At 45.8% G+C, this 25,153-nt stretch overlaps 1 protein-coding gene across 14 annotated transcripts in view; it reads left to right on the top strand.

The window, feature by feature from the left end:
- Window positions 1-25,153, top strand: part of SORBS2 (sorbin and SH3 domain containing 2) — a 665,007-nt gene that overhangs the window by 105,105 nt on the left and 534,749 nt on the right. Inside the window, exon 1 of one of the 14 annotated variants that reach the window (XM_085641953.1) lies at window positions 3,139-3,436. The exons of 11 other annotated variants lie outside the window; for them this stretch is intronic. The gene's annotated coding sequence lies outside the window, so the exon portion shown is untranslated. Of the gene's footprint in view, window positions 1-3,138; window positions 3,437-25,153 lie in introns of those variants that run through there. 2 more of the 14 variants (XM_085641958.1, XM_085641961.1) reach the window with 2 other exon arrangements.

Genomic DNA, 25,153 nt, shown 5'->3' with positions numbered 1-25,153 from the left:
AAAGCCCCGGGGAGGTGGTGGTTCCCGGGGCTGCAGGGGCCCCAGCGGGCCCCCGCTTTACATTTACCAAATCCCCCCCGGACCTCGCCCACCTGGGGGCTTAAAATTAACAAAGCGAGGAAGCCTTTGTTTCATTTTTTTTTTTTTATTTCGTCCGGATCCGCGCACCCAGCGCGCATTCCGCAGTTTTTTTTAGAAAAAAATGCTTTTTGGCCCTGTGGGTCCTTGTGGGACCCCCTGAGCAGGCCTAGTGGGTCAGGGTGTTTCTACCCTGCTCCCTTTTCTTTTTTTTCACCTTTGTTTGCCCTGTTTTCTTGTGCCTCAGTTCTAACGAGTCACAAGATGGCTGCCAACACTTCCTGGTTTGGAGTGTTGACAGCCAATTAGAATAAAGCGCGTGATCGGGAGGGTGCGCGGATCCACCGCGTCTCTATATATCAAAACTTTTTTATTTTTTTTATTTTCTCAGCAACTACTGAACGGATTTACTCCATTTAAAAGAAAAGTCTCTTTCTGAACCAAGGGCTACCTTTTTGCCAAATTTGGTGTAATTCCGTTCAGCAGTTTGAGCTGTAGCTGTGTCTAAAGTTTCCTATCGGAATTAACATGAAGAAAACACGTTTTGGGACCCCCTTTTTTCTCGGCCCCCACTTGCTGAATCACCCCGAAACTTTCAAGACAGGAGCTGACCGGAGCGGGCCATAAGTTTTAAAAAATTCACGAAGATTCGTCAACCGGCGCCAAAGATATTGAGAAAACAAAAAACGAGTTTCCTATGGAAACTAGGTCCGAACTATAACTACCTACTGGCGACCGCCAGTAGGTAATATATATATATAGACCACACCCCGAACTTGACTTAAATGCATGGTAAAGGCATATGTTGTAAAAGCATATGCGGTCTAAAAACATGCGTGGCAAAAAATGTTTGGTAAAGGCACAACGTCGTAAAAACCTCATTGTAAAGGCAGTTTTCCCCTGTTTCTCGGTTACATGACTGTGTGTAACTGACAGTTGGGCTTTGTGTATTCCTCCTAGGCAGTCACACATAATGGGTGGCATAGGTGTGACTGGATGTGCCATCACTGGCAGGATGGGTGGGAGGAGTTAGGCCTAGCCCAACTTATACTTGAATAGGCTGTTTCCTGTCTCCACACAAAGGGATGCATATTCCCTGTGGTTAGTCTAGAGCCTGGGCCAGTAAGGCAGGGCATCTGTGCTATTCAAAGACCTGTCTCTAGAAGCTTTTACCCACTTCAATGGCACAACTGTGTATAAATACTGAACCTCAGAGACCAACCCATCAACATACTTCTAGGCCTGTGGATACTCTTCCAGTAAAAAGGACTGCTGTGCTGCTACAAGGGCTACCACCATGATGGGCTTCTTCTTTAAAGGAACTGCTGCCTGCTGTGCTGACCTGCTGCCCTCTTGCCTGGGGAAGAAGAACGAGAGTGCCAACTTCATTGTGAACCCAAGAACCCAGAGTGACTCCAAGGGATAGTCTGCAACAAGATCCTGGACCCTTGTGCGGCTCACACTGAGAAACAGGTAGAGGGAATATTGCCAGTCATAAATCCTCCCACCCCATTACAGAAGTAGATAAATAGCACCTAGTAGTAACATTGAGCCTGCCAGGTTATTGCAAGGGGTTAAAGGAACAGCAACATTAATTATGGCATCCTTTGCAGGAAAATATATTGCCAGAAATTATGACATTTACAGCCCAAAATAAGATTGCCACTTTGCAGATATTAAAATTGGTGAAACCCATAAACATACATCAAGCGAAGCGTCGATTGAATGTGGTCTTTAAACACGTCTGAGAAGAGTTTTATTTTGCAAGGGTCTGAGGTCGTCCTGTTCTCATCAGCTGAGTGTGGGCAGCAGGTTGTAGGATGCTCCAGAGTTTTTACAATCCCTGAGAGGACGACACATGGGACTACCACCTATTCAGAGATTGTGAGCCATCATCTCTTGCCACTGGCCATGCTTGGATTAAGCAGCACTGACCACCACGTGCCACCCCATTCTAGTATGGCGTAACGTTGGCGGTCTCTAGTGGAGACTGGATTTTTATATATGATTGGTGTAACCACTGTCTCCTCTCTTCCAAGTTCTCTGTATTGTAATTGGCGTCCAGGTTTTGTGGTGTTGACCATAGAGAAGACGAGGTACCTTTTTTGTAAAGCTTTCTTTAAAGCTTTATATGGCGCAAACTCGGCCCTAGCGCTTTACATGAGCACCAGTTACATTACACAAGCTCACATTCATTTTATTGTTTTACGCACGGGGGATTAAGTGATTTGCCCACAATTACAGGATGTTGAGCGGACGCCGAGACTCGATCCCCAGCTCCAAGGTCCACGGCTGTGGCCTTTACCCTCTGCCAATACCTAAACAAGGTCCCCTCTCTGGTAATTCTTAGATAATGAGGCTTACGTACCCCATTCGGTGGCTCAACACAAAATGATGCCCCATTTACAGAGGGGCCACCAGAGTCTCCCATATCTCACATATATTAGCATTTCTTGATTTTATACAGCACAGTGCTACATAATTTATGAATTTACAGAACTGTGTTTAGTGCTTTTTATTATCACCTAAAGGCACTCACGTTATCATCAACATGGGAAGGATGAAAGGTTGAGTTTGTCCTGTATGGATGCAGGCGCAGCAGGTGCCTCGTCCTTCGTACCGCCCATTATGAGAGTTCACCTAAGAATCCGTGCTCAAGCAGAAGCACACATTCACAGCTGGAGCGTTCAGAAGCCACACACTGCTGTTCGAGGCACTACATACGCACCTTCATAAATAAGAATGGCAAATATCCATCTTTTTTGTTCCATGTCTTGCAAGCTAGGCGGAACCTGTAGGTTAGAAAAAAAAATAATCTGTTGTTTTTTTTCAGCTGTAAAAGGTAGGATGTGGCCCGCTGTAAGGTAGTCGCAGCCTTTTCCCAGTTGACCATATTCAGACTAAAGCAACGACTCCCGGGAGAGTAGAGGAATGCCTTTCTCTGCCTAAATATGTCTCCCAGCCCCGAAAGAATGAACAGGGGCATTCTGTGCAGGCCTCTTCGGCTTGACAGTGCGCCTTTGTTACCTCTCCAAAGGTGGTGTCAGATATAGCAGTGAGAAGGCACTGCGCTGCGCGGGCCGCCCTCCTCCCTCCCGGAGCACGGGGCCCGCCTTGAATAGCTGCCACTGTCGCATGGAAGGCGCCCGCAGAGGACACCAGCGCCCGGGTGGGCTCGCACAGCCTCCACAGCGCAGCCTGGTCGGCTGGGTGTCCGGAGACCGCTAGGACTTCTAAAGGACTCTCGCCCGTCCCGAGGAGAGCGCTCCCCATCGAGGCCAGGAGCCTGCCACAGCGCTGTTTCCAGCCTTCCCTTAGCCCCTCGCAAGGGGGTGCTGTCGCACGGACGCCATGGCGGGTACGTACTGTTTACTTCAGGGCTGTATGTTATCCAGGTATTGTCCGCGTAAGAGGATGTTCGAAGCGCAAACGATGATTGTGAAATAGGGCAAGGCACGCGAGTAACAATGTTACTAAGTGGTTGTGTATTGTCGGAGTTCAGGCATTTCTTTGACTTCGGATACTTTGTGGTGCGTACAGTTATCTGCCCATCAGTGACAATCTATACTACAATACACGATTTGCCAGGCGTGGATGATGTGGTCACACATGACATATGGCACGCTTCAGTTACAGCCTGGGCTTCGCGTTTCGCACGGGTACTGTGCCCAGGAAGGGTGGGAGTCTGTCTGCTCGCAGCAGGTGCAGCGCTGCTCGGGGTCTCATTGGCTCTGTAGAGCCCCCTCTGCTTTATTCACGTGTGCTCTCATTACTTGAGAGCAACGCCGGCAGCTCTCTCGTTCATGTGCCGGGCAGTGACTGTCATAAAGATGCCACTCTGGATGTGACGTCTCACCGTATGCCTCGCGCCACCTCACGCGCACGGTGTAAGTAATGCTGCAGTGGGAGCTGGTGACCTCTCGCTGGTGCTTTCTACCACGGACATCTCCCACAGACCCTCACGCTTGGTGTCATGTGTGTCAGTGCTTGCTCTTAAAGGTCAAAACACTACGGATACTGCAAGGTAGAACAGTCACACCACTATTGAAGAGTGTCGGCGGTGTCAACATGCCCTTTAAACCTGTGAAGCTTATGTAGCGGGACGTTGGCTGGCGACCTTTGAACTCTGCAGGCTGTGCATTAGGCACCTCACTGGTTGCGGTCCGTGTTTCTCAGTGGGTGCCGCTATAGGCACCAATGACCCCCGCCGCAGCTCTTCATAAAGCCACTTGGGTCTGTCCAGCCCTTCGTGATTAGAAGGTGCCATTCCGGATGGAAGGAGGGAGATAAGCTCTTGGAACAGCGTATGTTCTCATTCCCCGAGAGTTAAACATTAAACCCTTTGCACTGATTACACGTGCTCGCCTGTGTGCATGGCTTCTCTCTGGACTGTGTTGCTGCTGAGCATTAATGTTTAACTGAGTGCCCTCGCGCAGAGCAGCACAACAGAAACATGCACCTGTAATCCAAGGCGCACGGTTTATTTACAATGCTCATGTCACATGCTTGTTGTATGTATCTACATCTGGGTTGTTCTCATGCAAGAGAGGTGCAGCGACCTTCACTAGTTCTCTGTACAAGGTACTGTCATCGGCTCCTCCAGTTCACTGGGATAATCTGGACCGGGTGCATCTCTACCCCTCTTCCTCTAGGCCACTGAACAAGACTTTTCTCTCAGCGACGCTAGAGGTGACAACACTTGTTCCCTCATTCCTAGTCCAGATTAATGGGGGTGTTTCCAGATGCTATAGCACCACCTCCTCAGCCTTGGGCAGGGTTGGATTGGGATTAAAAATCAGCCCAGGCACGCAAAAATATGTGGCCCACATTTGCATATTGTCTCCGCAAAACACTGCTTCGGCGAAATTTTATTTAAAAGGGGGGGGGGGTTAAAACATATGCACATATTATTTTACACTGGTGAAACACACCTGAAAACAAGTGAGGCCACTGCTGGAACAGTACACCGGCCCCCCGGGCATTGCTCGAGTGCCCATGTACCAATCCGACACTGGCCTTGTGCCACTTGCCCTTGATGATGTAAGCCATCTGCCTGTGCGTGGACATACGTTAGCAAGGAAATACAAGGGGTTCCATCACAACAAACATGGCTGCAATCAGTCAATGTGTTCTGCCAACTTTGGTGGTGACCATTTTCTTCGTGGAATATTTCAAACACAAGGTCCGAGTTAGGGCTAGTGCAGTGGATGAGAGTTCACACAAGATCAACGTTAAGATCCGTGGGCAGGGGGTGATGTGATTGTCCCTGTCATGCTGGGTGTTTCTGTAGGTGGCCTCAAGACCATCTAGAGAGTGCTGCCCAGTCATACTGGCGCGAGAGGTAGCATTAAGCAAATAGTTCCAATGTTGGAATGCTCTTTTGAGTCTGTGCAAACTTACTAACTTGCATGTTTAAGGGTTTTCACCAGCTCTCCTCTAATCTTTTCCCATACTGAGGAAGGTTGGAGATTTACTCCTGACAAGAGCAGAAGTAAAATGTCTTCCGGGTTGACCAAACAGGTGGTTGGAGGGAAAGTGAATTTGTAAACGCGAAACAGATTTTCGCATGAGCAAATCTGCACATGCATATTTGCTTGTGCTAAAATGGAGTTCACAAATATTTTCTAGGAGTACGATTTCCTGGCCTACTTCTGTAAATTTGTGAAAGCCGTAAATCTGCACTAATGCAAGGACATATACTATGGGTGAACTTTTGTGACTTTATTTAAGAACTGGGCCCCTAATTCAATGGTCTGCTGTGTTTTTAGAGAGCTTCTGTTTTTGGGAAGGAGAGAGCTTGGGGGAGCAATGTCTACCCTCTCTTCTTGTGTTTGTATGTTCTATATAGAGAAGTTATGAATGTGCTATGTGCTCACCATATATCGATCCATTCTACCTAACTATCTCTCTTTAGCAAGAAAATTCAGACTTTCAGATCTTCAGTCAACAAATATGCATGTATATTAGTTATTTTTCTCTTCATAGATGTCCATTGTGCCTAATGTTGGAAGGTGCCCTGTCATTGGCTTGAGAGCAGAAAGGTACAACTGGTAGCATGATCATTTCCCACCACATCCTATGTATTAGTTTGCATAACTGCATTTACTACTGGAATCTTCAAATGAAGTAGTTTCAACCTTAATTTTTGAGTTCTAATCCTGGTTTATTCAATTGACCAAAAACCATGATTGTGGACAAATCGCTGTATTTACCTGGATTTCAAATTATAGTTAATGTAATGCCAGCACTTATATTGCTGCTTGGTACTATTTCCCACTGCATCATATTTTGTTCTGTGTAATCAGAGAATCACTTTGTGGGAACATTGTCGATTTGTTAGTACATGGATTCCAGAGTGCCCGGCATATCGGGATAGATGTGTCCTGTTATAGTTCTGTGACTGCTTCAGTAGTTGTATAGTTGCCGGTGGTGGAAGGCAGCAGAGAGGAGCATCAAGAAAGTTATGGGAAAGACTCGCCAGCAGGGTAGTTAGTTACTCTAGATGGTGCTTCACGTGAAACGAGAGCATTGTGAATGACTCAATCCTGGGATGCCAACAGTAGTGCGTGGTAATTGTAGAAGTGAGAGGGTGTACGGGACACACGCACACATACACACTCACTCACGCCCATGCATTCACACATGCGTGCACATACACATCCTGTCACAACACTCACTACCAAATACTCAGACATACATGCACGCACCAAACATTTATAAAAAAAATATATATGACACTTACCTGCAGCTGTGCCTCGGAGTCCCAGGAGGGTTGTGTAGCAGTCCCGACTCGTCAGAGTGGGATGGGGTCAGTGAGAGTTGCTGATGCCACCCCACTCTGTGATGAGGTGTGACTGATGGACACTCAGCTCTGGGCACTTCAGAGCCTAAGTCTGAAGCGCCCAGTTCCGAGGCAATCAGTGACGCTCCCCTCATCCTGAGGGGGAGGGCCTTGAGGACCTTTGCTGAGCTGAGGAGGTCATGCCCACAGGAGCTGTGACATCCTCAGCCCTGCAAACCTCAGCTCAGGCAGTCAGGAGCATACGTTTTCAGCGCATGTCTCGCTCCTGGCTGCTTGACCTGAAAATAAAGAGAGTCTGTCAGGCTGACCCTTGTTCAGTCTGACAAATACTCTTCTTGATGGCCAAAAGGTGAGGGGGCATGGCCCCCCAGCCCATATGGATGGGCCGCCACTGGATACCAGTGCTAGAATAGAGGCGCATCATGAGAGCCCAGAGGACCGCTCAGGAATGGTATAGCTGCCCCCATTACAGGTCAAAATAGATTTGTTTCTGAGAGACCGAATGTCTATATACCTTTATGTCGCGTAAAAAGGGGGCACTGTGAATATATTTCAATTGAAGAATAAGTGTTGGCACAGATCAGTGGCGGATGTATTGTAATATGTTGAACATTTTTCACTTTTAAAGTACAACCTGAAACTCTTAGTGCTGATTTATACTGCAATTTGGAAACACTTAATACATGTTAATGCACTTGTTCAATTGTTAAGAGTAGGGCAGGCAACCAGAAGCCACAGAATGAATGGTGTAACAACGAGACAGGCCCTCATCAGCAACTCTCACATCACTTGACTGTTTAGAGTGCCAGGATAACAAGGTTGATGAGAGCAGGCACATACACTGATCTTGGAGACAGTCAATAATGTTACTTATCAACCCATTTCCTACTATTATGTAAATTTGACTATGGCTTTTGCCCATTATTTGGCTGAGGGCTATTAAGCAGTGATATTGACGGCCTTGCAGCACACCACACTAGTTATGTATGCATATTTGCTCTGGTATAAGGGTCTGTACATTAATGCTACCAAAAATGTTATTTACTTTCCAGAGTATTTTCATTCCTCTCTGTAGCACTCTTCCAGCTTCCCTCTCCTTTTTTTGCTTTTCCCTTTAACAGGAAACTGTAGACTCACCCGCTTCTTATTTACAATGATTATGGCCGTTCTGTATGTAGTTTATCACACCATAAATGTCCCTATGAGTTAGTGTGAGGAGGTGTCCGCGTGCCAAGTCAGCCAAGCATCTCGCTAAATAGTCTATGCTGCATCGTTACACGGCATCTTAAAGTGGTAATGTTGTTAATGGTTGGTTTTACCTGTATGCTTAGAGTTTTGTGGAACCACAAGGGAATAGATCTGGTAGTTCCGTCACTGCATGAGTTCCACTTCCTGCGTGTACTTGTGGGTAAGCTTGCACCAGAGAACCGTCACAGGATCTCTAGGAAGGACAGCGCGCAGCGGTGCCACCATGTCCATGACTACTGTTGCCCTCAGTGGCAGGGGTGTGCATGTGGTGCTATCTGTAGTTCTGCCATTCCTTGCAAACTTTCCGAAATCCAGAACACTTTCCAAACTCCTGTCAAAATGCAATGGACGATTATTGTTTGTTAGGTACGATATTTAAAATATTCACTTTTTAACTGATTTGGAACCTATGTAAAGTTAGTATGCCAGGTCCCTTATAGTGAAACAAGCTGTTTCTGCACTTCACTGAACAGAGAGCCAAGGTGCATTCATCATTCAGGACACATCTCTGGACTCTCACCTTCCCCTCTAAACCTCTTCTCTGCAGGCCACTTGCTCCCAGTTGTTGTATTCTGCTCTGTGTCTCTGTGATATGCTGTGCTTTTTAAATATTAAAGTGAGAGGAGATGAGAATATAACTAGAACATTTCACAGTGACCGATCTGAAAAACGTAACTAATGTAGGATAGTCAAACACAATCTATGACCTCGAACTATGACACAGTAGGAGCGTGTACATGGAATTAGTACATTCTGGGGCGATTTGGGAAGCCACGCTCGTCTTCCCTTAATCTATCCAACATCCAAATGTACCGCTTTAGAAAGTCTGGTTATGGCCTAGAGATTGATGTACTAATCTGTGACCTCAATTCCCTATCAAAGTACCTTTGGGGCCTCAGATGGCTTCCACTTACTTCCTAAAACTCCTATACTCCCTACAATACTTGCATTTTCTGAGATACACAGGCATGTTATAGCCCGCATCTCATGGTACTTTGAGATGATGATGGTAAATATGTTGTGGATGGTACATAAAGTCAGCATCAACATCTTCGACCTATAATTTAAAAGACTCTACGCCTCCATTCCTTTACCACTCTGTCCACCTTTACCATATTTTGTGTCATTTTGTAGACTTGAGCCTTGTGTCGTGCTTTGCAGATGTTTGCATTATATCAATCACACAAACACATATGTACACACAAGTAGGCAGACAAAGAGTACATTTGTATTTTATGTACTTCTTTAGTTTTTGTATTGTGCGGAATCCTTACATGAAACCAAATGCACAAGATCACAGTGAGAGTATGCAGATGTACATGCCAGTAGGGAGAACTTACCATTGGTTAACTCTTGCAGTGGATCTGGGCAGCTGTACGTGTTGACACATAGGGGCCTATTTCGAAGTCCGTCGGAAAGCCTTCGACATCGACAGTTTCAATTCCGACCGCCAAATTTCAATGTAGGCGGTCGGAATTGAAACCGGCCGCCCAATCCGGCTGGCTTCCGATGGGCTCAAGGAGCCCGTCAGCCAGTTGGAACTGGCACGTAATCCTAACACGACAGCGTTTCCGCCGCCGGGATTACGATGCTTGGTTTCCGACAGGCTTTCGATGCCAGGCTTTCCGTCATGGAAAGCCTGTCGGAAAGCGAGTTTTGGGGGCCCTAGCAGGGCCCCCTTCTCCTTGCGGTCTCCAGTTGGAGACTAAGGGGGCATCCAAGGTGCCCTCCTGTTGATCCCTGCACCATTAGGCAGGCACCTTGAGGTGTCCGCACCATGTGGCAAGCACCGCAAGGTGCCTGCCAAACACTGCAGGGATGAACACAATCTCCAATTTCCCTATAGGAGCTTGTGCTATGGCCGGTTTAGGGCCGCAGCACAAGATCCCACAGAGAAATAGGATTATGCAACCGCACTATGTGCAGTCGCATCGTAATTGAGAACAGAGAAAACCCTTTGACAGTGTACCACCACCACTGGGCAAATCCAGGTCATATGAAAAAAATCCCCCTCAAAGAGGCTACATGTAGTGCAGTTAGGATGATAAATCCTCACCAGGCACCAGAGTTGTCGAGTGTAGTAATCTCTGTACTTGAACTGAATAAGATGCTGACTGAAAGATATGACAATAGTACGTGGGGCTGCCAGGGCCTCTGCCCACTCATCATCCAGCTCACCTATACCCAATCCCCACTTATGTCTCAGCTGTAGTAGCGGGCCAGGGACATTGATCACAAGGACTTTATACAATCTTGAGTTATCCCTTTTCCCCTTTCTTTCTGTCACCAGATTTCCTTCCAGGGAATTACAATCCTGTACATTCCCCAGTTAGTCCTAATAATAAGATAAAGCATGTCATAGATGAAGATATCTAAAGAATTGGGACTTGTGGAGGGAGAACTCTACCTTAAGGTCATCAAAAGATTGCAATGGGCCCGCATCCACACATTCCCCTATGTGGAAATACCAATTGGTTCCCATTGTATGAACCTTTGGAGCTGGCCACGTGAGTGAGCCAAGTACTCCGCCACAGGGTGGGTAGTCGCTGTGGGAATCCCAAGATATTTGATGCATTTCAGTACCTCGTGGCAACACAGTAAAGGCAGGCTGAAAACGGGTGGAAGGTAGTGCTGAACTGATCCACCATAGAGTATATTTAACAATCCAGTTCTCTCAGGACCTGTTAGCTCCAGTTTGTTTAAAGGGTCATTTCTGGCTCCAAACAGCCAGTCATTGATGGGAATCATTTGTGTGTCCCAGAAGTAAAGTTTACCAGCAGCTAAACCCATCCCGGCATCGTAAGGAGGCCGGTGACATTTCACAAAGGATACCTGCGAAATTGAAACTGCCCATTGCAAGTTTTAGTGCAACTCTGAAAAAGGTGGGGGGGAGTAAGTATGAGCAGTTTTGAAAAGTATACAGAAAAAGGAGGGGGAGCTATATTCTAAATAGGGCATTGCATCCAACTATTGAGGGAGGCAGAGAGTCCCAAGGCCGAAAATCCTGCTTCAGAGACACATGAGAGGGCACTACCCATGTCCCAACACCTGCTCTGTGAGTCGACGATCTCCTTGCCAAGATAGATGAAATAGTCTCCCGATACCTGAAGGTTAGAAATAGCTAGACAAAGTGGCATATAGCCCTTAAAGTGCACATACATGTATTTCCCCCAATTTCCCATTGACCCAGAAAGATGTCGATAGACCTGAACCATTTCTATTAATTTAGGTATGGAGATGTTAGGGTCTTGTTATATAAGAGTATGTAATCTGCATAAAGCAAAATTTTATTCTCTTGACTCTCCCCAGTCCAGACCCATGACCTGTGCATCTAATTGGATCCACTATGCCAGAGGATCCATAATAAGGGCTAACAATAGAGGCTAGAGAGGACATCCATGTCAGTTGACACGCTCTCTATCGGGAATGGGGCCCATAATGTGCCATTTACTCTCACTTGTGCCCAGGGGTAGGTGTAGTATGTCAACAAAGCGAGTAAAGCAAGTCTCAGAATTTATTTTAGACAGTACCTTTAGCATAATTGGCCAATGTACCATTGCAAATGCCTTCTGTAGGACTAGCAAATGAAGGCTGTTGGGCCACAAAGTTCATGCACTCGGGAGAGTATAACATAAAGGTGTTGAAGGCAATGAGGGGTGTGCCATCTTGATCTTCGTGTATTAGAGGTTGGATGGCATTATGAAAACTCATAGCTAAAATTTTTGCAAGGACTTTTTTGGATTATTATTAAGGACATTGGGCGATACGAGGCACAGGGTTCTGGGGGCTGTTGTGGCTTTACGATAACTGAAATTATCACCCCTCGCAAGTCAAAGGGAAGCATGTGATTCTCAGCCTTTAAATGTGGAATGACCAGGGAGGCATGTTTCTTGAAGAATTCAATAGGGTATCCATTGGAGCTTGGGGTTTTCAAAGAGAGCATCGCAGTGATAACTTACCAAACTACTTCCTTAGTAATGGGGAGGTCTTTCTTAATTTGTCCTCCCTTGACAGCAGCATCACCAAGAGTTCCCTTAGTATAGAGTTCTGAAGTTCATCAAGAGGGGGATGTACACAAGTATGTAATATTTTATAATGGAGGGCGAAAGCCTCTGTAGTATCTGTGGACGCTGTTTGTAGTTTGCCAGTAGCAGTTAAAATCTAAGGGACAATTCTGGAGATGTGATCTCTATTAATAAGGCTGCACCAAAACTTCCCAACCTTTTTGCCCAATTCATGTATTCTGTTTTGCAAATATACCCAGCCTGTTCTTGCAGTATCATGAGGTTTCTGCTTAAGCGTGGAACTTACTTGATGAAGGAGGATGTTGTGTCTTCACCTGCCTCCTTCGCAGCTGGATAATCTGATCCTCTAGATCATCAATCTCTCTCTCTCTCTCTCTCTCTCTCTCTCTCTCTCTCTCTCTCTCTCTCTCTCTCTCTCTCTCTCTCTCTCTCTCTCTCTCTCTAACCTGGCCTATGGCATGGTTTCTTGTCAATGGCATGAATGCTTCCCAGACTGTAACCTGCGGAGGAGATAGAGTTGGCATTAATCTCAAAATAGTCTGTGACCTTATTCCCAAGGTGTTTCATAAGACTGTCATTTAAAAGCCGCCAGGCATTCATAAACCATATACCCCGCACTCCCTGCTGTTAATGTCCGAAGATTAGTTTGACTGGGGCAGGATAGGAAAGACCCCCGGGGAGAATGCCAGTGGAGACCACCATATTGTGCTCCATAACTAGCATAATAATTGATCCACAAGTGTGTAGTGTGCATTGGTGAGTAATAAGTATATTGCCAAGAAGTCACATGATGAACGAGCCACATATTAGCCGCATTGAAGCAATCTAATGTGAAAAGTGAGCGGAGAGGTGGGACTCAGTAGAGCCACTCGTATCTCGGAAGGGATCCGCAATAGCATTAAAATCTCCTCCTACCACAATCCTACTGATCAGGGACTTGAATAAAAGTAGGTTCAGTGTGAACAATGTTTCCTTAGTTTGAGTTATATAAACACTTATTACTGACCATGGGATTCACCCTAGCAACCCAGTAACCATGACATATCTATCGCGATCGTATGTATGGACTATCTGCACTGAAAATGAGAAGGATCTAAAGAGGAGAATGGTGGCCCTTCTAGCCCCTGAGTAATTCCTTAATGATCGACACAGGTATACATGTGTCTGCCAAGAAACCCACATTTTATGCCTAGTAAATGGGTCTCTTGAAGTAACAGGATTTCAGGGGGGGGATGTTTAACGAATAACATGACTGCCGCTCTCTTGATTTTATTATTCAAACCATTACCTTTCCATGGCATTATGTGGTATCCCTTGAGATGGTCTGCCACAAATGTATTTGTCATTAGAAACAATGCAATCATTTAAAACTTATGGAAGCATGTGCCTGGTAACTCGAACACTTTTTAAAAAACCCTAAAGAAAGTGAACTACAACCCATACCCTCCCAATGCCCCCCATCCTATCCTTCCACACCATAAACACCTGTTGCCCCACGTCATATGTAACTATCACCAATGAAACTCAATGGTTAAAAGTTGAAATAGACGCAAACAAGCAAACGGAAGAGGCCGTCCAGCTCAGTTTGAATGCTTCGGTTGTTAAGATGATTTGAAGGTACCGGGCAGCCCCATTATGATTGGTAGTAGACTTCAACATAATTAAATAGTAGCTACCATATTACAATAAGAGATAGACTCCCTTATTCTTCATCAAGGGCAAATTCTCATAAGTAAGCAAGCAAAATAAAATCCTCTCATGATGTCCACGCTTCGAGCTGAATATCAAGGTGGTAGGAAGCTCCTTGCGTCAATCGTCTGCACTGCAGCCAACCAGGGAATCATTTCTTGCCAATCTCCCAGCGTAGAAACTATGGTATGGGTGGAATATTGTAGGATAATGGCGCTCCAAAGAAATCCACAGAAAATAATAACAAAATCAAAATGAATGTGGTGCTAATGAGGTAGGGAGAACCACCCTATTCCCTAACATGTGGTCATAGACAACATAATAATGCACAAATCAGCCTCCAGCACACGCTCAAGAGTATGTAGTCAAATGACATCAATTTAGACAAACAGTCGTCTTCTTCTTATTCTGCTCTTTATTGATTCTTTGTTTAGTGAATTGTATCACTTTCTAGCCAATTATATGGCTTTCTAGCCAACATGTGTTTCATTGCCTTAACAGGAAGATATCCTGCGACTTCCTCAGGGCTAATCTTCTCCTTCAAAATCCCTTATATCCAATTGTAATTCGACCCAAAGGTCATCCACAATTACTTGTTCCAAAACCAGTGTTCTATACATTGAATAAGTATTGTCATCCTCAAGCGGCGTACTCGCTTACTGAGCACAAAGAAGACTTGGCGCACCGGATACTGGAACAAGCAGCCTCCGTATTCAGAGCACCATATTGAGGATGACACCATATTGAGGAGGACACCATATTGAGGAGGACAGGGTAAACTAGTCCGGTAGTCCGGGCAGCACGAGCAGCCCAGAAGTTCCAATAGTGTGAACATTGGGCTCCTAAAAACTCACAGCAGCAAACGATGAGTAGGGTAGGAACAAAGCTACCTGAATAGTAGGGTCTCTTCAGTGAAACCGGACCAGGTCCCATCTCCAGTCACCAAATGGGCCCACTCTGTCAACACCATGCCAACACCACCATAGAGGCCTCACAGCACCCCCACTCTGATGGCCTACTATCAAATCCTCCAAAGTTTCTAAACCCCTGGTATTGCCCTCTCGGACTGGGGATGAAGCAAACTCGACTGAGGCCCCAAACATAAAGATGTCCCATCAGCTGCACAACCCAACAATCACTGGCTTTAAATGAGACCATCTGGGACCACAGAAAGGGCCTTGGGCCCCTGTGGGCCCTCTACCCTAGTCTCTTACTTTCAGCAGCCCCTGACTCAACCGCCTACATCAAGACTGAGCAGCTGCCGAGCCCCAGGCCCATGTCTCCAGCAACCCCCGGGGGCTCATGCCGATCGAAACAGGATCACTAGGTTGGCCATTAATGTCTGCCAGTACAGAAAGCAAAGGGACCGCGGGGGATGCGTCTCCCCCACAGCTCCACATGGACCCAGCAGTCTGCAGCATTCGGGCCAGCTGATACATGGGATTGTCATTGGGGCCCGATTGACCACCAATGACCGCTGCTGTGGCTCCACATCAATAGCTCTGCAGGGCCACAGCTCCTGATCCCCTTCTGAGCCAGTGAGGCACGGCTGTCATTCTATTTGCCTAGTGTATCAGGATAATACCTGGCTCGGAGCTCAAAGAGAACACTTCCGCCATCTTGCGGCACTGGCCATGCCCCTTGCTTTTTTAGTTTTGACTAGATAGGTGCATTTGTTTGATCAAATGTCAATAAATTGCAAGTAGGCCACATGGCTATAAAATAATGAGGAAAAAACATTATAAACGAAATGTTATATCTCTATCATTAAATCATCATATACAACATAAAAAATCTTTTTTTAATGCTTAACTGGTCTACAAGAGTGTTAGATGTAGCGTAGAAGGTAGATTAACAAGCAGGAAAAATTGTCAAAGTGGAGGGGTTCAGTGGGCAAAAAGTTGAACTCTTCTGGTCCCCTCTATACTAATGATGAATATTCTGGCACTGGTGTCCCTGCTGCACAAGATCTAACTTTACTCATATACATTGCTTTCCGGTTACAAAACTGGGGGCTCATTTAGTTTTAAAATGGTATTGAACCTGAATAATTCTAAAAAAATGGATTCACTCATTCCGTTAACTTCTTTGGCAAGAATAATGCGCAGCTAACCTTTTCACTACCTTTAGTACAAAACCTAAATGTCATTTATCCTGCTACCATACTCTAGCGGTATTAGATCTAGTCAGTTGGGCGTTTGGTGGACGAGGGGTTGCGATGGGATCAGCCCAGCTGGTTCAGGTCCACTGTGGGTTTTCAGTGGTCGGGGTGGATCATCCTTTACCTCAACTGTATCTCCTTCATATCTTGGATTTAGTTGCTCAACATGATTGGGATGGGATGTAATTAATCGTTTATAGATCTAGAGTTAGTCAAGACCTTTTGAGTTTACTATAAGTTTATGTACAATATACTTATAGGGGCAGTCTGACAGACCTCTTCACCCATCGGTCTGTTGTTGTATCATCCATATTTTTCTGCTGCCTACGGCAGTATACAGCATGGGGCAGTGGAACAGACCCTTCAGCCATTAGCTAACTTCATTGTGAGTGATGACATGTTGCTCTTTCACAAGAGCACATCCGTGCACAAAGTATTTCTCTTCAGTGTCAGGGCTACTATAGCAATGTGTGTTTTTTTAGACCAAAACATTTTTGGTTTTAGCCAATGTTTTTTATGTATTGGTGAGGGGCAGACTTCAAATCCAACAATAAAACTTAACAAAACCCATGACGAAACAAAACAGGCATTGACAAAGCTGAAACTGGCAGGAAATGTCAGACTCATTCAGGGGTGTAACGCATCCCCCGCACCCGCCCTGGTGTGGGGGGGGGGCCCAAGCTACAGGGGACCACCTCAACACAGCACTTTGGCTGCAGAGCTCCTGATTGAGCCCAGAGGGGGCCCCTCCACGTGCCTTACAGGGAGGTTCCCTCAAGTTTTGTTACGCCAGTGGACCCATTGGCTTTGCCAATGCTTCTTTTAATGTCAAGTCTGTGCAGGAGCCTACCATCAGACAAACAATTAAAAACTTTTTAAAAGATTGAATACATCAGTCATAGAATGGCCCAATTATTACTCAAGAAGTTCAGTCTAAAAGACACGCAAAAAATATATTAAAACTGTGAACAGTACAAAAACAGGATCTTGGTCAACCTAGTTGTTGTGCATACTTTTGGCCAGTCGCAGCCACTTAAAACCACCATCTTGGAAATATATAGAAGATGAACTGGGATTGTTTCGTCATTTGTGCAGGAAAGGAAAGGCATATGTCCAAGAGAGATTTCCCTTTTAAGCACATCTGCGCATAGGGCATTTTAAAAAGCACCTGCCATGCAATTTGAATGAGGAATTCGAGTTTGAATTTAAATCCGAAAACAAAATTAATGAAGGAAAAAGAAGGATAAAGTTAGCTGTAAACATTTGAATGGGGAATAAGATATGCATTTATGGATAATAGTAAGATATATTCCAGGTTTGTTAAAAATTAAGATGTATTACAGTCACTCCACACCTGTGCCACGTGTGTTATTTGTGGACCCATCTGCATTAGCAACAACCAAACAACAAGCCATTGAAATAGAAGAAATGCAGCAATGGGTGGGAACAAGAGAAAGAGCATTTCACGAGCCATCTATGCCAAGACTGAAAAGCAGCACCTTTTTAAGGCGCATTCAGCGGAAGTAGTTTCTGCTGCGGTGATAATTTTAGTGCAGCTCGTCCAGCTCCATGTTCGCTTTTGTTGTCACTCGTCAATGCATGTAGACTGTCGGGGGAGGCTCGTGCACTCAAGACACGCCTCTATGCCTTGTTGCTGGAAGTCTTGCACATTAGGGCCTAGCACTTGTCAAATCTTACTTGCAAAAACAAAGTGATAATTCCCCTTGCTGAAGTGAGAAATGTTGATTGCGCACCCTGCGCATATTATTATCTCCTCGGAGCAGCTGGCCTGTACGAGGCGGGCGCGCGCTGCCAGTAGGATGGCAGCTGCGCAACTGCGGCTCGAGAGGTGCCGCAGCTCTCGCGCTCAGCTGGGCGTGTTCATTTATCGGCACATACTATATTGATTCAGATGACAGTGCTACCCACCGCCATCTGCTCGTTGTAAACATCCCGCCCATATTTTTGTTTAAAGGGCCACAGTTTTCTTGAATACTGAAAATATACACACAAAAAGAACCGTGTCTAGGAGAATAACAAATCACCAATGATGTATGTTAGCACGAATCAATGTGTGCGACACCGACCTGCTGGAGAGGAACACTGCTCTTGCAACCTGCCCAGACGCTTTACAACAGTGGCTAAGGGGCGTAGGTGTCAGTGGGCGCTGCTCTGCCCCTTACAAGGCCTAGTAAGGCTCCTGCAAGAGCAGGCACGAGTCGGGGGTACACGTGGGTAGACGGCGTCCATCCACTCTTTTCACATGGTAGATGCCGTCCACCCTGCCAAGACGTTGGGCTCCACAGAAAAATATGCTGAATTCGTCTTGGTGTAATTTGCAAACACCGGGACACTTTCAGCAGCAGCAACATGCAGGCCGGGTGGGGTCTTTCTCAGTTCAGACTCCTGCTGCGCCCATAACAAAGCAAACACAAGGAGATGATGGACGGAGTGTTGAACATTGCAAGCACTCACCCCCAGTCAACTGATCTGGGTTTAATCCATCATCATTCTTTAGCTCACTCCGCCACTTCAGTTCAGACATGGCCAAATGCAAATCAGTCTGACCCTGTGCCTCATGGGAACAGTCCAGCCCGAACTGCCAAGCCATGTCTTCCCTGGACTAGAAACAAACATCCTGGGACCGATTTCTGGCTAATCAGCCCTCATCAGCCAGGCTAACTTGGATCCAGTGGCAAAGTGAGCAAGGGACCCACGTCTGGGCATACCCTGCCAACTTATGGCGAACAAAGCAAGCACAAGGAGATGATGGAAGGAGTGTTGAACATTGCAAGCACTCACCCCCAGTCAACTGATCTGGGTTTAATCCATCATCATTCTTTAGCTCACTCCGTCACCCCAGTTCAGACATGGCTATATGCAAATCAGTCTGACCCTGTGCCTCTTGGGAACAGTCCAGCCCGAACTGCCAAGCCATGCCTTCCCTGGACCGGAAATAAGGCCGAATCTGAGTGGTCATAGGGCCTCCTTTTGTTGGAGTCTCCTGGCTGGGAGGAGTCAGGAGCCTCACACCTAGATGCAAATGCGGCAGAGGGGAAACAAAGGCTCACACCTTGTTACCACTTCACACATACTTAAGAGAGACAGCTTTTCAATGTGTTCAGTCCCTGTTTACAAGATATGCATTCACTGTGAGAATGTCAGATGTGTTGGTCTTTTCCTGTATTTACACAAAATACATGTAATTTATATAGTGCTTACTACCCCTGAGGTGGTGTTAAAAATAATTTAAGTTCCACTATTTTTTCTTTTAACGAACTATGGTTAGAGGAAGTTTACGCCGACAAAAGGCCACATTGTTGTATATGAGTAGCTTACAAAAGTGTGAATCTTCTGCCTAAATCAGGAAGGTTTACCTATATACTCGAAATATGCTCCAATGTACTCATGATAGACATGTTAAATATATATGTGAGGGCTTAAGATCTGATGTCACTTGTTATGATGTCACTTCCTATCATGTGATGTGATGTCACTCTCCTCGGTGTCACCCGCTGTGATGCCACTTGCATTCTGATTAACTAGGTTAGTCCTCCCCCACTTCCTTTTTTAGGACTTGTGCAAGAGTGAACCTTCCCCATCCTCTCCTGGACCCCGGTTTGACAGGCAGTCATCTCGCAGAAGTGTAGCACTCCCCTGCAAGAGGAAGGGCTGGAAGGACACATCCATGTAAGAGTGAGAGCACTATATAAATGCAATTACAATTACTTTAGAGGCAAACACAAGTGCTCGGTAGTCACACCATCTATGTAAGAGGGATTGGTTTAATGCACTTATATAGCGCAGGCTGCTCTGTCCCCTGCTGCTGAAGTACCATGTTTCCTTAGAATACCTCCCACTCAAGTGCACAACTACCTTGAGTGCTTGAAAGGCACACACCCCACTCAACCCCTTTCTGACACTGATTTCAGCTTCAGGCAATCCGTGTTTTTTCAGGCAAATCCCAATAATTTTGAGAGGCGCGGTGGATGTAATTTGGTCTTGAAATAGCCCCGTGGAGATGTACAAAGAGACCGGTCACAAATAGTGGTCGAAAATTCACGCCGACTATTTGCGGCCTGCCTCTGGTCTATCTAATAATAGGTCACCTTGCAAAATCTTCAGTCACAAGCGGTTGCTGAACCACCTGCCTAAATTAATATCAATTAGGGAGGTCGCCAAGAGCTTGGCTACAAACACAGGAATGGTGGCCTACAAGGAACTGCATCACTGTGTGTGCAATCCCAAACGAGAAACTTCTTTAAGCGATCAGTGTTCATTAAAGGTACCAGTTTTTAAAAAATGTTTTGTTTTTTACAGTTTCCTTTTAGGAACACTTCTGGAGAGCAGGCAGTGGTCCCCTGAACCAGGCGCCCCCATAGAGTTCCCAAAGGGCAATCTCTCCAGCGTGGGCTGCTTCCTCTTTGCGAATGCGGTTACCACCTTCTATGAGTACCTGGCAACTGATCAGCGTGATGCATCTCATTGCGATTCACAATAAGGAGGGGACACCCCTTTCACGCCCCTTCCAAATTGCGATTCAGAATGAGCCAGTAAAGCACATTTACAATTTTGAAACGTGTTTCTAAATCGCAAAAGGGGGTTTAGTAGATATCAAAAAACATTTGGTTGTTGCAAACCCTGTGTTTTTGCACACTGCAGGGTTTGCAACTGCATTATGGCCTGGTACTTCTACCTCCTGCCCTTTCTGGTGTAGACTGTGATGGACCAGGCGGAGAACTTTGAACTGAACCCACTCCTCCGCTGGAGTGTTCTCTGCCCATCTGATCAAATCTACTCATACCTGAGCCATTCTCACGCCTGTTTTTGAGCCATCAATGACTATGGCGGATATATTCTGGTTATCTTCCACAAGTTGCTTTGTATAGGTCTTGGCAGTGTAGGATATGCTGTACCGACATCAGATAAGGCTTACTGCAGCTTTTTGTATTAACTGTGCGTGTTCATGGTGGGCCATGGAGAGAGCCGTGGGTGTGTTCCAGTGTCGGGGATCTGCTCAGTCAGTTCATCCTAAAGAAAGACGATGAGCACATAGGCTGACCGAGCCTTTGAAAGAGAAAGACCTCTGAACCACAGACCTCGCTGGACAGCAGGATTCTGATTTAGCCTCCAGAATGCGGATGCGTCAGAAAGTGAACATGCAGGAATTCCAACCCTCCTGAGAGTAAACACGAGGGAGGCTTCTCCGCATGCCCCTCTCTGAAGGAGCCATCAGCTAAATGACACACAGCTCTCCATGGAGGCTCTCCTCCCTTGGAGTCATCTTCAGTCCTGCAATCCTTATTGAACAGCACCAAATCCATGATGGCAAAATAAGATTAGATCGAGGCCATTCTTCCATACATAAATTGTAAAATAATGCTGAACTTTTCTGGCAAAAAAATATTGTCTTTCAAGTGGTACCAACAATTAAGATTTCTAAAGAATTGGAAAAACAGATGCAGAGTTCTTCCTTGATTGCCCCATCGATGTTCTATTGTCAGAGCAACAAATCAAATGAAATGTAATAAATTGTGATATTTTTGATATCATTGGATAATAAAATATGATGTAAAGAAAATACGTGTCATAAAGTATATGTAAACCTTGTAATTAAGTTATAGGCTAGCAAGATTCTTGGTTTTATGTAGCAGTGTTTATCTCTTGTTCCTGCTTGTATATTCGATATTATGTTAGCGTCTTGTTTGTAGTCACTTCCTTGATCACCCCATATTCTCCTGCAGTGTGCTATGGCTACCTATTCTGATTATACTATTGTATGATGGAGCGTCAATTGCATAACTCGGATGCTGCACCCAAAGTCACCCAGATAACCAGTAATGATAGCAGAAGTGTTGAAAGCACAATATTTTACTCCTTGGGCTACAAGAGTTTCAAATTTTGCTGAGCTCTAGTAGCCAACTAAATGGTAGGCCTGGGCCGAGTTTTCGGAGTTCCGTGTACAACTCTGCCTTGTTCTGCAAGCAGTGGAGTGTGTTAGGTCGCACCATTCATGCTGATTTTTAGTACCGAATGTCCTGTGCTGTAAACTCAGCACAAACTGAACCATGCACAGCACAAGAGCGATCTGCTTTTTTCTGCCGCTCGAGTAGTTTCTACTAGAGGCTTGAGCGGCAGCTTCCTTAATGCGAACAGATGGTTTCTCAGTGCGAGTGGTCGCAACCATCCGTGACTGCCCGCGTTGAGAAATCTCGCTGGGAGGTGGTCTAGCTTTGGATTTTGCTCACTTGCACTCACCAACTCAGCGTTGGCGAGCGAGGAAAAACTCCACTCCGTGAATTTTGGAACTTTGCGTTCTCCACGGAGTGTGAAAAACTCTGCGAAGGGAGCGGAGTTCACCGCCCAGGCCTACTAAAAGGTACTCACAGAGAGGCTGACCACTCTGGACACACTAGAGAATGATAGACACGCAGTAAGCATCATTTTCTGCCACATGCCCTGTAGAAGATGCGGTTAGCTTTTCAAGAAGCCAGAATATTCACTATTTCAGCGGCTTGCTTTTAAAAGTAGGGATTTTATTTATCTTGACAGTATGTCATGCGAAGAATCCTTCTTCTGTATTAGTCTTAATGTAAATGAAATATTTGGCACTACATATGTTGGCTATAATAATGCCAGCAACGTTGTTAATTGAATTGTGGAAATATGAATTTTTATGGTCAATTGTGTCCCCTATCTTAGACCCCATGTCAGGATTGCCGATTTCAGCGTCACCGAGTTGCGAAGGAATTCCCCATAGCGTCTAGCTATCGCGTATGCGCGATAGCAATGAAACAGTAGAAAAGCCTGCCGTTCAGGAACCTCGGGGCTTCGCGTTCTAGTGTTGCCCCGCAGGCGGTTCCCTGAACTTCCTGTATCCTGTTTCCTGGTTTTTCAGAGTGGTTTTGCGCTTGGCGTTCGTCTCGGAGGACCGGGACATTCTACATAACCTGCACCGCTTCGAGTGTTTGTAATCCCCTTCTTTTTTCGGACATTCGTATGAGAGCCGTCTCTCATATTACAGAGCTCTGTTCCCCTCCTTTTTTTGTGCTTTCGTTATATTGGTGCCGAGCCTCTGTGTTGGCTGTAACTGGACGCGAGCTGCCCCTGGTTTCGGGACCTTGGTGTTTTAGGGTCAGAGCGCTCCGCCCACCTAGCCGGATTTTGTCCCGCGGGCCGGCCGGGTGTCTCTGCCCTGTCCCCTTCCTCCCAAACTGCTCCCGTGGACCTGCCAGTTACCTCCTAAGGAGGCTCTTGTTTACCTTACGTCGCATTGGTCCTGACCCGTTTTCCTGAGTTCCTTCCCTGCTGCATCTTCCAGATTCTAGCTGTAGAAGCCTCTACAGCATTTTGATCGGACTCCTCGTTCTGTGATGACATCTGGATAACCCTTGTAAGATAAGTGGTCGGAAGGGGGAGGGGAAGTAGTGTTTTCAGACGTTCATGTGGGTGTATTACTATATGGTTGCCTTTATCTATCCTAGGGACATCCTACTACAGTCCTGAAGGGAAACTACGACTAGCCTGTACCTTTCCTGACCTCTTCAATCCTTCTGTGCAACTATCTAGAATAAGCAAGCTGCTAGTTATAGGTAACTAGATAGCAGAGCTACACATTAAAGAAGGGTTAGACTAGGGGTATTGTAGGCCCTTATTTAGGGCCTTATATATTGTTCTTCTTACCTTTTTCAGAACCTTGCTCCAAGAACACAGACACAGTTCCACAGAAAAGGAAGGAAGAAGATTGCAGCTCCTGTGTTTTCCCCTCTATCCTTGTTTTGTTTCCCCTCTTTCCGCCACCTCCTCTGCGCTCTAGAGTTTGATAGACGCAGTAGGGTGGGGTGGAAGGTTGGGACCTTCCTACGCCTGAAGTTGGAATTCCTTGACGTTCCTGCAGAAATTCGACTGGGTAAGATCCTTACACCCCAACGGCTCCATGTACATGCTATAAGTACATGTATGTTCCCTCCAGTTCCAGCTATGAAGACGCAAATACATGTGCGTCCAACGTCAACATGCCCTCTTTCAGATCCGCCATAAATGGGTCGAATATTCCATTCCTAAGTATGAAAGGCCACCGACTTTATGTGGTTCACTTTTCTAGTTTTGTAGTTAAGGCGAGTAGGCCCTGAATTCTGCCATCAAGCCTTTTTCTGTTTCTGCCTCTGAAATGCTCCAGCTTGGACCTGCATCCGTGTCCATGAACTTTGTCTTACTCCCTGCGCGGCTAACAGTGCCTGACGCGGCCTGTTGCCTGCCAAAAACTGTATTCAGCCTTCAAGTTATCTGCTCCGCTCCTCATCCAATGCATTCCTGTTTAGTGGTTTAGGTAAACATCCCTCCAGCTACCGAGCAAAAGGCTCGGCCTCGCTATCTCTATGCAAGTAATTCATAGCCCCTGTTACTATGGAAGATTCCTGCCCCCTCGTATCACGTGTAGACACATAGACGCTTGTACACGCACTAACAGTCAGTATAGAATAGGATCTGTCCGAGAAGACCCTTCCTTCCAGATAATATAGTTCCTTAAACACAAGATATTAGATATGATTTAGGACTAGGTTGTCCTGACACCCCAGACTTCTGTCTCCACATGTAGGGCCAAATGTCAAGTTCCCTTCATCCTCTAGTTGTACGTCAATCACACGTCATGCGGCTGCGCGCGCATCTCTGTCAAATATTTCTGCTGACACTGCAGGATTCTCTTATGGATCCACCCACTTGTGACATCATTTTTAATGACGTTTCTAGTATACGCCTATTTTCATTACGTATGTGTATTCTTATCTGTATTATCAGCTGTTACGCCTCCTGCATCTGTCCTAATGCAATGCTTTCCATATAAATATTGTTACTTGTCAATAATGTATGCCTGATCCCTTCCTGAACCTTCGTGGTGATGGAATATGATTGCCTAGTTCGAACTATAATTCCTTTGTAAGGAATAAAGCCCTTTTCAGAACCTCTAATACCACGGATTCTGCCTCTTATTTTGACTGAGTTATTCTTACTAGACTTTACCGCATAAAAAATAGTACAGGTAATTTAAATATTTACCACAGAGTTGGCGCCCGAACAGGGACACTTTCTCATCTCACGCGCCGGAGGTGCGTTGCAGGCCCGGTCTCCTGCCACAGCCGGACGGACAAC

The sequence above is a fragment of the Triturus cristatus genome, chromosome 2_2 (assembly GCF_964204655.1).
Source record: "Triturus cristatus chromosome 2_2, aTriCri1.1, whole genome shotgun sequence".
Classification (NCBI taxonomy): Eukaryota; Metazoa; Chordata; class Amphibia; order Caudata; family Salamandridae; genus Triturus; species Triturus cristatus.
The sequence above is the reverse complement of the archived record's forward strand: the minus strand, read 5'-3'. Positions and strand labels throughout refer to the sequence as shown.